Here is a 12,499-nt window from a genome sequence, read left to right as displayed (position 1 = left end):
CCACCTGTTACAAAATGCCAAAGTGTCCCTGTGCTGCTCTGGGCTCCAGGCTATTAGCAGCAAGGCATATGGGATGAGCACTGGCTAGTAGGAAGAACTCGCTATATGCTCCGACTCCGTGGGTGCTCCAGGGCTGGAGCACCCGAGGAAAAATTAGTGGGTGCTCTGCACCCACCGGCAGCCAAGCTCCCCTCACTCCCCACCCCACCTCACCTTCTCTCCCCCCCACCCCCCGAGCGCTCCTCGTCCCCGCTCCTCTGCCTACCTCCCAGTGCTTCCCGCCGCGAAACAGCTGTGCGGGGGTGGGGAGAGGGGCAGGGCTGGGGTTGAGCACCCACCGGGAACAGTGGAGGTCAGTGCCTATGGAACCCACCTAGACTCTGGTGTGACATCTTGCTCAGGTCACCCACTGGGTTACGGCTCTGCCTCAGCAAGAGTGAGCTTTGCTGCTGCTAAGCTCTGGGTCAGTGCCCTGAAGCACCAGCTTGTCTGCCTTGCCAGCAAGCTCTTCAGGATTCAGTCAGTCCAAACCTTGCCTTGCAGTGAATGCCAATTCCCGAACTCCCCAGAGACGTCCTTCTGCAGCATTCAGTCCCTCTCACTGGACACTCACAGAAGTTAAGTTCGCTGCCTCCAGAAGAGAAGACCACACATCAGGCGGGAAAGTTAGCTGAAGACCCACATTTCACTTCAGTATCTTCAGTACAATCTTTGTCTAATGGGGTTTCTCACCTATAGTCAGCTCCCAGAGACGTTAACTGCCTTGGTTGAAGGACCCACCTTTCTCCGATGCCACGAGCTCTGGCCTCTTTTGTCCCTCAGATGATGGATGCCAAAATAACTTTGTTTCTGCTTATATTTCCCAATGTCCATTTGATTAGTTTCCAGAGCCAGGAAAGCTTCCCGGCAGTACAGCCTCCTTCCCCTGTGGTGATTGTTAGGTGATTCCCCACTTGCTAGTTTGATGCCTTTGTTTATCTTTTATGTAAATGAACTTCCATTGTTTCTGTCCTTTGCTTGCTCAATTTCCATTGGAAACACAGTCAAGCAGGCAAAACTAGCACAGGCTGGGCTTATGCACAGCTGGCCAAACACATTTTAAGAGCAGATTTCCAGCACACCTCTATAATTCTTTATACTCCCCCTGTACATCCATCACACAATAATAGTACTGACCAGCGTGTTATCAGTTTGCATGCGATGCCTTACTTGAGACTTTTTAGATACAGATTATGACAATAGTGAGTTGGGGCAATGAGTGTGTCAGCCAGATGTGAGTTATGATATAGTGTGCCCTCTGCCAGCTGGCACTGAGGGGCTCCCTGGCTCACACCAGAAAACATGCATGATGCCAGAAATCACAACACTGCTTGGATGGGTAGGGGCAATTCATCACATCCTCCCACTATACCCACTCCTGCTAGCGGCAGAAGAACTATTGCAGGAAGAAAGCTAAGGAGTGGCTGCCCCATACTTTGACCCAAAATTGATGCATTTCAAATAAAAATACAATGAGCCATCCATTGCCAGAAACGTCTAGAACAGAGGTGGGCAAACTACGGCCCGCGGGCCACATTCGGCCCATGGGACCCTCCTGCCTGGCCCCTAGAACCTCCCCTGCTGTTCCCCCTCCCCCGCCGCCTCAGCTCACTGCGCTGCCGGCGCAATGCTCTGGGTGACGGGACTGGGAGCTCCTGGGGCAGCGCAGCTGCTGAGCCCAGCCTGACCCAGTCTCTGTGCTGCATGGCGCGGCTGCCTGTCCTGGTGCAGCCGTGCTGCCAACCACCGGTGCTCCAGTCAGCGTGGTAAGGGGGCAGGGAGCGGGGGGGTTGGCTAGAGAGCAGGGGAGTTCGGGGCGTGGTCGGGGCCAAGGGTGTGGATAGGGGTCGGGGTGGTCAGAGGGCGGGGAACAGGGGGGTTGAATGGGAGCAAGGGTCCCAAAGGAGAGGAGGGATTGGATGGGGTGGCGGAGGGCAGTCAGGGGTGGGGGTTCCGGGGGTGGTCAGGGGACAGGGAGCGGGGGGGTGGATGGGACAGGAGTCTCAGGGGGGCAGTCAGGAAGGAGGGGATGTTGGATGGGGCAGGGGGTCTGAGGGCGGTCAGGGGACAGAGAGCGGGGGGGTGGATGGGGCAGGGGTCTCCAGGGGGCCGTCAGGGAATGGGCGGGTTGGAGGGGGCAGGAGTCCCGAGGGGGCCGTCAGGGGGCAAGAAGCCGGGGAGATCGGATAGGGGTCGGGGACTGGGCCATGCCTGACTGTTTGGGGAGGCACAGCCTCCCCTAACTGGCCCTCCATACAATTTCAGAAACCTGATGCGGCCCTCAGGCCAAAAAGTTTGCCCGCCCCTGGTCTAGAATTAGTAAACAGCACAGAAACCTAGGCAGACGTATGTGATTTGCAAATGGACCCTGGGACAGGAGATGAAACAGCTATGGAAAACAGTGTCCTCTTGTTACAGCCTTGCTGAGACCCAGTTAGTGCATCCAATAGTCCACTTGCTTTTGGAAACTTGCCCAAGTCACATAGTGAGTTAGTGGCAGAGGGGGAAACTCTTCAGGCCATTACTCTTACCCTAGAGCCTGCTTCCTGCCATTATGAAAATACTGGTGTATGATGCTGGCAAACCAAGTACCAGCTCTGGCCAAGACCTAGGCATCAGCTGAGAACTGGCAAACTCACTGCTGGAAGCCAGGCCAATTCACTTGTGTATTACTATAGATCAAAGTGATTGTTAACTATATAAGAATGTATTTGGCGTTTTAAACTTCATGAAAAGTAATAGGATGCTGTATGCATTGTTTTCACTTCTCTGTCTCCTGTTAGAATGGAATAGCAAGCATTTGCATTGTATAGACCCCTGTAACTAAGTAACTCATCAAATGAGAAAGAAGCCTTTTGTAAGGCAAATGAAGAACTTTAATAGAAAAGTGCTAATTCTTGCACTTTGAAAGGCAAATGGTCATTGGGTGTGGTGATCAGAGACTTTAAATGTGCTGCTCCTCTCTCTCTCTCTCTCTGCCCTCAAAGAAAGAGCTAATGTGGGTAGTTACCCTGCCTACTTGTTTATTGTGAGAAGAAGCTATAAGTATGGACACAAGTAAAGATTCTTCATCTCCGGACTGTTTGGATTCTAACAGGGCAGAATAACTGAACGAGAAGACAGAGATCCCCGGAGTTATTTTGGCTAGTCCTGAGAGACTTTTGGGAAACTGGCAGATTACTACTTGTCTGCTACCTTTTGATATTCTAGACTGTGACTCACCTGTACATATGCTTTTATCTGCTTTAATCTCTCAGCAACTCTTATTTCTTTTTCTTAGCTAATAAACCTTTAGTTAGTTTACTACAGAATTGGCTACCAGCATTGTCTTTGATGTGAGATCTAGGATGGGAATCGACCTGGGTGAGTGACAGCTCTATTAGGACTGGATGTAACCTGGAATATTTGTGATATTTGATGTAAATGACCATTTATCACATAGTCCAGCTTGCTTGGGTGGCAAGATAGATTGGAGTTTCTAAGGGGACTGTCTGTGACTCCATGGTAAGACAAGTTATAGTGTTCAGGAGTTCACATTTGGTACTGGCTTGGTGAAATCTAATTATAGAAAATACCACCAGTTTGGGATGTCTGCCCTGCTTTTGACAGTCTGTCTTGAGGTAGGCAGTCACGGCCGTGAGCTACTCCAGACAGCGTGACAATTTATGGCACTCGCAGTTGCCTCCATAGCTTTCAGGAGCAGGTCAGCATTCCAGAAAGTGACAGGCGGGCAGGCCCTTCTGAATAAGGGTGCAGCGGGGAAATAAAGCTGATCTGACTATGAATATAATGCTCAGTGGATGAGCCTATCACATGCCTCTCTAATTTTTATATCAGACAAATCCCGAATCACTTAGATAGGAAAAAGGATGACACCACAAATAAAAATGTGATTTCCATTTTCATGTCCTAGCCAATAGTCTCACTAAGGCTGTAAGGACATTTAAGTGGTGGTGGCAGGGGGCGGGGGTTGCAAGTCTTTGGTAGGAGGAGTAGCTTATTTAAGATGAGTTTGGCCTGGTACTAAAAAGCAAAAGTGCCTATGTTCTAAGAGGAACACAGGGATTGCCAGGCTGGATTGGACAAGGGCATCCATATAGGTCAATAGCCTGCCTCCAATAGTGACTTGCACCAGCTGCTTCAAGGGAAGGTGTGAAACCACTGTAGTAGTAAGTTATGGGATAATCTACCCCCAGGGGAAGTTTCTTCCTAACACCCATTACTCAGATGTTGCCTTGTCCTTTGAAGCACAAAGAGAGTGATGTGAATAATAGCATGACCAGTCCTGGAGAAGATACCAGGTGATGAAACAAAATGCAGTACTGATAGCCAAAGACTCACTGGAGACTCTCCAAGGTGTATTTGTCATAGCTTTCATTGATTCAGTGGTTTGTGGGCATGCAATTTCACCTGAGCTTTGAGGCACTAGCTGAGCAGAGGAGACCTGACTGCACTGTTCTAGGTCACCAAGAGGCTCTTCATAGGGAGACACTAATTCTAGCTCTATTCATTGCTTCCAGGGCACTATAATCCTTTTTGTGAGGGAAAGAATGACACTTCTTAAGGAAGGGGGTCTGAGAGGAATGGGGAGCAGGCCAGCCAGTGAGGAAGTGACCCAGGTGGAGATTTCTGAAACTCACCAGTTTCACCTGCACCTTCCCTTCCTCACAACTTTCCCTGTCTCCGCACCTTGTTGTCTCCTGGAGGAGCAGCTGCCTGCAATTCACCCCCTCACTCTAATCCTATTGCCAGGGAAGCCACAAATCTTTCCCCTCTGCTTGGGATCTTTGTGGGGCAATGGAACACCCGAACATTCAAAGATGCCCTCCGGTGTAACTGCTACACCTTCCCAGTCTGAGTCCACCGACAGTCTTGTTATGGGGAAGAAGGGAAGCCAGGGGCTACTTACCCGTTCCACCACACCTGGCCCAGTGGGGTAGGAAATGGTCCTGCTTTTATGGCAGCTGCCAGCTGAGGAGCAGGACCAAAGCATGTTGATGTCAATGGGGCTCTTTCCATTGACTTCAGTAGAATTTGTATCAGGCTTTCAATGAGCCCAGGGGCCTGAGATGCCTCCCAACCTTTTCATGATAAAGGAATTCCCTAGCTTGTCCATAGACAGGACACAGAGGAAGGAAAGATATGACCTTCCACAGAGCCAAAGAAAAAGAGAAGGGGAGTCCCTCCCTCTTCCCTGGAAGGTCATTGTAGCATCACTTAGTGGTGGTAGAGCTTAGCATCCAAGCATCTCCAGCCACTTTGCATTGTACAAATGGGGAAAATGAGGTGCAGAAATGCAAAATAACTTGCCCAAGACCGCACAGTGAGTGTGTCGGTGATGGATGCAGGAAGATCAACTCTTCATGTGAAATGCTTCAGAAGGCTGCAAATTTCCTAAGGACTAAAGAATGAAGATTCCTTCGACTGTAAGTTCTTTCGAGCAGGGACTGTCTTTTTATCCTGTGTTTGTACAGTGCCTAGCACAATAGGGTCCTAGTCTATCACTGGGCCTTGTAGATTATACCACAGTAGAAATAATAAATAACATGAAGAGCAGAAGAATAAGTTTATGGGCATCTTATCTACAATATGTCAGAACCAGGCCAGACCTGACCTGCTTTCCACCCACCTGCCTAAATAGATACATATGCTGGGAACATGCTGTGATGGTGTACCTCATAAGGCTTTATGGAAATATGAATGTATATATGACATAACTAGAATATGTTTTATGCTACATATGCCATGTAACATATCTCTGTAAAGGTTATGATCTACTGAATCCATTAATCCTATTTGTATGCATGTGTCATTTTTGTATTCGAAGTTATGAATATTGGCTGTGTACTGGCTTGACTTTTAAGTAGCCTTTGTAAAGCATTTGGTCAGCTTCTTGAGAAAGGAATGTGCAAATTAAGTGCCCAATCAAGAAGCACTTAAGGGACAATGGATCTTGGAAGGCTCCAATCCACATAAGAAGTCTACATGAGGACGTTCAAGGTAGCAGGTAAGCAATGGCTGCTGCCTGTAAAAACGGAGTCATGCATGGACATGAGACTTGCCCATATGACTCCAAGACTCCATCTTGGAGCTGGACTTTGCATAGGCGAGAGGTTGCCATCCACAAGAGAAAGTCTATTTAAAACCGTGGGAGACCCCTCCATTTTGTCTTCAGCTGGCTCAAGAGATAGCCTCTCCACCCCCAAGGATACCTGAAAGAAATGACAGTAACTACAGGGGGTGTGAATAAATTCTGGACCCAGACTAGAAGGAGACTAGTCTGTAAAAGGAAGCTTACTGGAACACCACTGAGGGTGAGATTTTGTCCGTATTCAGTTTTCTTAGACATAGACTTGCAGGTTTTATTTTATTTTACTTGGTAATTCACTTTGTTCTGTCTGTTACTACCTGGAAACACTTAAATCCTACTTTCTGTATTTAATAAAATCACTTTTTACGTATCAATTAACCCGGAGTGTGTATTAATACCCTGTGGGGTGGGAGGAACAGCTGTGCATATCTCTCTATCAATGTTATAGAGGGCGAACAATTTATGAGTTTACCCCGTATAAGCTTTAAACAGGGTAAAACAGATTTATTTGGGGTTTGGACCCCATTGGGAGTTGAGCATCTGAGTGTTAAAGACAGGAATACTTCTTAAACTGCTTTCAGTTTAAGCCTACAGCTGTTAGGGGACGTGGTTCAGACCTGGGTCTGGGTTTGCAGCAGGCTAGTGGGTCTGGCTCAAACCAGGCTGGGCGCTGAAGTCCCAAGCTGGGAGAGCAGGGAAAGCAGGGGAAGAAGTAGTCTTGGCACATCAATTGGCAGCCCCAAGGGGGTTTCTGTGATCCAACCCGTCACACATGCTGCTTCCATTCATACCAATTTGATGCTATTGATTTCAGTGGGGAGGCACCACTTTAAGGGAAGTCTGAATGGGCCCTAATGAACAATCAAGGAAATGAAATGATACATGATAGTCCGTAATGGCTGGAAGAGTGGGAGTCCATTAGGGGATGCTGTACCAGTTATTATGTGGAGACATGGTGATAGATTGGACCAATATGTAAAATAAAGTAAACCAGAAATTCAGATTTATGACAGGAATCCCAGCTTGGCACTTCAGTCTTTACTCCTGTGGGTCCTTTGATTTTTTCCCCAGCACTGTGAATTAGGGATGAAATATGAGTCATAATTTTTTGCCTGAATTTCCCTGTCCTTTTGTGGTTTTAAGTCGGGTTCTTAATATGACCTTAATGTATTGTTTGATGGTTTAATTCATGGCGCAGTTACTGGGCAATGATTAACTGTGGTTTGCTATGACAATGCAGGATGTCTTTAATCTTTGCAGACTTGGCTTTCAGATGGGAGGTGAGCTGGTAAGAGATCCCTTAGTATAGGGATTGGAATCCCACAATTCACCTGGGGCGTGGTCTCTGAGCCAGCCATAGAAATTACAGAGGCAGTCAGGGATTGACAACGAAAACATGCCCGAGCATTTGATACCATTGATGCCAGACGTTAGATTCACTGCAATTACCCACTTGCCCTCAGAACAAGCCCCTGAAACATTCCTCTCCTGCGCTGCAGGAGTATTAGATTTCTGAGAGTTAACAGGAGGTGAAGCCGATAACTGAAAAATTTGTAGTGCTCATTAAAGCCATTGGCTGAGTTTGGGTTCAGGCTGGAAACAGAGGCGGATTATGGTTCTGTGGGGCCCTGAGCCAGAGCAAGTGGGGCTCCCTCCCCACCCCTTCTGCCTGCAATTCCCCCCACCCCCCTCCTCAGTGCTCCTTCTGGGGAAATGGGGTCGGGGAGTGCCAGGCAGAGCGGAGCAAGCCCCCGTGTCCCAACCTCGCTCTCTGGCAGGAGTGCCAGGCGGAGCGTGGTATGGCACGGGGGTGCCCATTTTTCCAGGGGCCTAATTGGCCCAGTTGGCCCAGTGGCTAATCCACCACTAGGTGAAAAGACTCCTTCCCTGAATATAGAAGGGAAAGTTGCTTGGAATGATCCCTCTTGTAGTTTGTCTTTTGCCCAAAGTCTTACTATCTATTGCTCTTAGGTATCGTTGTAGCCCCCCTCCTACCATCTCAGCACCTCACACTCTTTAACGTATGACACCCCATGCCGTTTGGGAGTGCTATCATCTCTGTTGTATAACTGGGGAACTGAGGCACAGAGACTAAGTGACTTGCACAAGAAGTTTGTAGCAGAGCAGGGATTTGAATTAGGATTTCCCAGCCTTGCAGTGTAACCACTGCACCATCCTTCCTCCCTGTAATGGCTAGAAGAGCTGATTGCTATTAGGCGCTACTGTGACAACTATTATATGGAGAGACAGTGATAGATTGGACAGAAACATCCAAATAAAGTAAACCAGAAATTCAGGACTACTACCCTGCAGGTCGGTGGCAGACATGAGGACAGAACAAGGATCTAAACCCTCAATAAGCCTCCTGCTAGCACTGCCTTTTAAGGTGTATTTATTTTTCAATTGTAGTAAATATTTCAGGTGACAGTCGCCTAGATTCAGTATTTGGAGACTACAGGAACCCAGTTTCCATAGAGAAGAACACAACTTATAGACACTGCACTAAACTTTTATGTTAGACTGGCTGTATGTGCCGCATTGGAGAGACTGGCATGCAAACTGCTCTGTGTGGGCAGATTTCTTTGCCTGCTTGGAGCCCCACTGAAGTCAATGGGAGTCTGCCCAAGGGGAGCAGTTTGCCGACGTAAGTCACTAGAACTCTGATAAAAAATGACCCCCATTTAGTGGTGACTAGACAATGCCATTTATTCGTTGTTGTTATCTGTGCCCAATAGCACCTAGAAAATATGAGGTGCTGTGCAAACATAACAGGGAGACGCGATAGTTATAACCATCTCCCCGCTTTCTCTTTTACAAATCTCTTTGACCGGAATCCAGGCCTCATTTTAATGGTCCATTTGTCTAACTGGAAAGCGAGGGAGTTTGTTTTCAGTCCAGACTTTTGGGATCAACAATCCATAAAACTCCACACCGCTGACCTAATGTTTATCCGCTGATGCCAACACGGCTGGCTCAGCGTGGGGTGGCGGCAGCTTCTGTGCTGTCCTACAGAATACTCAGCTGTGCACCAGATATGGTCAAACCCAGCACAGCTTCCAGACAGTGCTAGTGCAGCGTTTGGCGCTATTGCAATATGCTTTAGGATTTGATTTAAGGGCTGGGCTCTGGTCCCCCAGGGACCCTGGGCTGGGGAGATGGGGAAAGGAGGAAAAAGCAGAGACTTAGGTGAGCTTGCTTCTTTCACTGCATGCCCTGACAGCAGACTTGTGGAACATCGAGCAGCATGGTACAATGGTTAGGGCATTGGACTGGGAACCAGGAGACATGAGGCATGATTCTCTGCTTACTTGTGAATTTGTAGAGTTTTCAAGCCAGAAGGATCCACTTGTGGTTATCTTATCTGGTCTCCTGTCTAAAACAGGCCAAAGAATTTCCGCAGACATAAATCCGGAGTAACTCCACAAAAGTCACCAGCATTCTATCAACTTCGAACCAGTCCCTAGATGTTGGCTGTGCCCTGGGCTCACTGTGTGACACTGGGGAAATCACTTAGCCTCTCTGTGCCTCCGTTTCCCCATCTGTTAAATTAGGGTAATAATTCATACCCAGTTTTGTGAAACACCTTGATCTCTATGGATGAAAAGTGCTACATAAATGCTAAGATTTAATTAGTATTGATTGCTGCTATTATTACTTCCAGCGTCCCAGGATAACATCCCTGCCTCTACTGCTGGAAAAATGTGTCAACATGATGATTTATGCCATTTACCTTTCTTTTCTTTACGTCCAGGCAGGCGAGAGGCTCTAAAACTTTTTTTCTCTTGGGACATGGGTTGATGTGGAGAAGGTGAGAACCACGGGTCTGTTGTATAAGAAATGAGGAAAGATCGTTCAGTGGTTAGTGCACTCTCCTGTGCTGTGGGAGACCCCAGTTCAATTCCTGCTCTGTCACAGACATCCTGTGTGACCTTAGGCAAGTCACTTCAGCCCAGATCCTCAAAGATATTTAGGCACCAAATTCCAATTAAAATTGATGCCAGTGTGAGTTCAGTGTTTGTAATCAATGGGAGTTTGATATCTAAATACCATTGAGGATCCATGCCTCAGTTTCCCCATCTGTTAAATGGGGGTAATAGCACTGCCCTACCTCATAAGAATGGCCATACTGTCAGACCAATGGTCCATCTAGCCCAGTGGCCAATGCCAGGTGCCCCAGAGGGAATGAACAAAGCAGGTGTAATCATCAAGTGATCAATCCACTGTTGCCCATTCCCAGCATCTGGCAGGCAGAGGCTAGGGACCTCCAGATCATGGGGTTGTGTCTCTGACCATCTTGGCTAATAGCCATTGATGGATCTCACAGGAGTGCTGTGAGGAAAAATATGTTAAAAGATTATGAGGCACTCGCATACTGTGGTAACCGAGGGCCAGATAAGCAGCTAATAAGACAGGAATTGTGCCAGCACAAAACCAGAAGCTCCAAAATGAAGGGTGAGGATGAGTCAATGCTGGCAATTGCAGGAGAGAGCAGCAAAACCAGAAAGCCTGAGATGCCAAGGACTTGACCGAGAACATTGATTTCCCAAGAGCATGGCTGGCAAAGGGGAGGGGAGCGGAAAGCTGGCTTTGATTGTTTTCTGCCTGCGGTTAAATGGACAAGAGATGGCAGCCTTTACTATTAATCTCCTGCCCTTTGTGAATCTTTAGATGAAGACTTTGAGTAAATGAAGAAGGATCAGGAAAGGTCTTCATCACTCTTTCTTTCATTGTGATGGGCTCCCGGTTCCTGGAGTAAATGAAAACCATCCCAAACCACAGTCAGCTCTGCTTTGGAACCAGAGCGTAAGGCAGCACAACATAAATTATAAACCCGTTTTGCCATGAACCTGTCTTCTTATCTTAACTCATGCAAAGCTGGCTGGATCACAGCCTTGGTCGCATTAATCTCATCCTAAATGTCTTAAATATGTTCTCTCTCTCTTTACATATATATATATATATATATATATATATAATAATTTCAATCCCCGTCATCTTATTTGGGATAATATGGTAATAACTTTTTTTGATGCATAGAGCTTTGAAGTTTTTAAATACAAACTCCAGTGCTGTTAGCAAGGGAGAAAACACACTCTATCCGGAGAGAAAATTTAGGGAGAGGAAACACAAATAACACAATGCTTGGCTTAGCATCTGATTACTATTATTTCTTTTGCAGTAGCACCTGAAAGGTGTAGGTTCAGATCCTCAAACATATTTATACTTCTTACTTCCATTAATTTCAGTAGAAGTTAGGAGACTAAATACATTTTGAAGATCTGGGCCCCAGTCCTGGACCAGAACCCCAAAGTGCTAGGTGCTGTACAAACACAGACCAAAATGACTGTCCCTGTCCCAAACAGATTACAATTTAAATATAAGATAAGAGACAACATCAGGATACAGACATAGATGCAAGAGGGCAAGGAAGTAATGAGATTTATACCATGGTGATAGGTGCTTCCTAAATAGATTAGATTCAGCAGAAGAATTTGAAATAAATCAAATCTCATTTGTCAATGGCATTTTAGAAACTGTTCTGCTAGAGCTTTTGGAGAGGCTGACTGTGCTGTAGCCCTAGTTGATAACGCCAAGGATACAGATGCAGTGACACAGTACTCCCTGGTTTACATTTAGCTTTATTAAAATGCATATTTTTATTTGTGCCCAGTTTACCAAATGATGCAGATCACTCTGAATCTGTGATCTGTCTTCTTAGTTATTTGCCACTTGCCCAATTTTTGTGTCAGCTGTGAACTTTATTTTTGATGATTTTATGTTTTCTTCCAGGTGACTGATACAAACTTTAAATCGCATAAGGCCAAGAACCAATCCCTGGGAGACCCCACTTGGAAACACACCAGATTAATGACTATTCCTCATTTACAATTACATTTTGAGACCTATCATTTATCCAGCTTTTAATCCTTTTAATGTGTTCAATGTTAATGTTATATCTGTCTATTTTTTAATCAAAATGCTGTGCAGTACCAAGTCAAATATCTTACAGAAGTCTAACTATATTAGACCCCATTACCTTTATCAACCAAATTTGTAATCTCCTCCAAAAAAGATATACATTTAGTTTTACAGAGTCTATTTTCCATAAATGTTGCTTTGAATTGATTACATTACCCTCCTTTAATTCTTTATTAATTGAGTCCTATATCAGCCACTCCATTATCTTGTCCAGGATTGATGTCAGGTTCACAGACCTATGATTATCAGGGTCATCCCATTTACCCTTTTAAAATATTGGCACAACTTTAGCTGTCTTCCAGTCTCCTGCTACTTCCCCAGAGCTCCAAGACTCATTGAAAATCAACATTAACAGTCCAGTGGGCTCCTCAGCCAGTTCTTCTAAAACTC

The sequence above is a fragment of the Natator depressus genome, chromosome 14 (genome assembly GCF_965152275.1).
Source record: "Natator depressus isolate rNatDep1 chromosome 14, rNatDep2.hap1, whole genome shotgun sequence".
In the NCBI taxonomy this organism is placed as follows: Eukaryota; Metazoa; Chordata; order Testudines; family Cheloniidae; genus Natator; species Natator depressus.
This window is presented reverse-complemented; position numbering follows the sequence as displayed.